Source organism: Mauremys mutica, chromosome 1 (genome assembly GCF_020497125.1).
Source record: "Mauremys mutica isolate MM-2020 ecotype Southern chromosome 1, ASM2049712v1, whole genome shotgun sequence".
NCBI lineage: Eukaryota > Metazoa > Chordata > Testudines > Geoemydidae > Mauremys > Mauremys mutica.
Window position 1 is genome coordinate 132,480,209 of NC_059072.1, and position 1,764 is coordinate 132,481,972.

Below are 1,764 nucleotides of genomic sequence, written 5' to 3' on the forward strand. Positions count from 1 at the left end.
AGATCTGACAAACCAAGATTAAATGTTCAGATTTGAGTCTGTTGAATCAAATTTGACTGGTTTGGACAGGACTGTCTTTTCATCTAAACAATTCCTGCAGTAGTAATGCTGGCAAAACATACCCAATGAGATCAGTCACACAAGATGAAACTTTCTTGAATTTCATCACTGAAATGTCATAAGATGCATTCTGAGACTCATGTATTCCTCCCATACACACAAGGACAATGCTGCCCAGTTCAGTGGTAGATGTCACCTTATTCTGTTCTACTTGATCTGGACTTCTTTCTTGCTAGAATGTCCAGAAGACAGAAGAGTTTAGCAGGAAACGGATATCACCACAACAGTCCAATGGCCACTTATCATGGGGATGAGCTGGAATTGAATCTTCTCAGTGCTAATTGCTTCAGGCTTTCTTCCTGGGATGAACTATGTGTCAATGTTCATAAATGTTACTGGTCTCATGAAAAGAAATGCAAGCAGAGTTCTGTTAGCAGGAAGACAATAGTCCAGGGGTAGGCAACCTATGGCACGCATGCCAAAGGCGGCACATGAGCTGATTTTCAGTGGCACTCACACTGCCCAGGTCCTGGCCACCAGGCTGGGAGGCTCTGCATTTTAATTTAATTTTAAATGAAGCTTCTTAAACATTTTAAAACCTTATTTACTTCACATATGATAATAATTTAGTTATATATTATAGACTTATAGAAGGAGACCTTCTAAAAACTTTAAAATGTATTACTGGCACGCGGAAACTTAAATTAGAGTGAATAAATGAAGACTCAGCACATGACTTCTGAAAGATTGCCGACCCCTGCAATAGTCAGTAATATTTTTTATAGCAGCTGAAAGGAAACCAAAAGGAAAAACTGGATGCATCCCACTATCGTGTAATTTTCAAGAGTCCTCCTCAGTGAATATCCTCCTCCTTTTGGTCTGCTTGACTGATTAGGAATATCTAAATTCCCTTCTGTTTGTTTATCTTCTCTTCTGCTGCTTTCAACTTGGTGCCATTGAGCTGCCATAAGCATCCCTGAGGATTTTAGTTCCCCAGTAACCTGTTTGCAAAGGAACATTAATTACTTTGCATACCGTGTAGGAAATATTACATGTGTTAGCTATAATGAGAACTGGACCGCTGAGTTGTCCCCATAGAGTTACTGTCTTGAACCTCAGTTCCGACTCCATGTAAACGCAGCTATATATGAAGTCATTATGTAACCTTTTGGGGCTGTGGCTGACAGTCGCTTGCTCAATAATGACTCTGGGACTTCTCATTGGTATTACTTGTACTGAAGGCCAAATGCCAGGTGGGTTATGTGTACTATCATCCTCAAAAGGTTAACAAGATATGCAGCAGAATAAGATTATATCTCTTTATTCCAGGAAGGATGATATTTTCGACAAGAGACCTCTCCTATTGTAGAGATGGCAAACAGCACCCAACACCTCTTTAATAAATAAAAGGTGTGTTGAGATAGGGAGGCTAAATCTTGCATATTCTTCTATTTGATCGTAAGCTAATAAAATTCACAGCTAACAGGTGCAGCATGAGCTGCCTGGCCCTTTAAAAAAAAATACTCTGAGCAAATACAGTGATCCAGTAATGGAAGATTTTAACTAATATCTGCAGGCTGTAAATCTTATGCAGCCTTTATTGAAACCTGCCTTTTGATAAGCTGTACAGCAGCAAGACACTCAGCAGGAAAGCAAAGATGAGTCACTTGTTGGGTCTCTATTATAGCTGGCAGTGAATTTCAC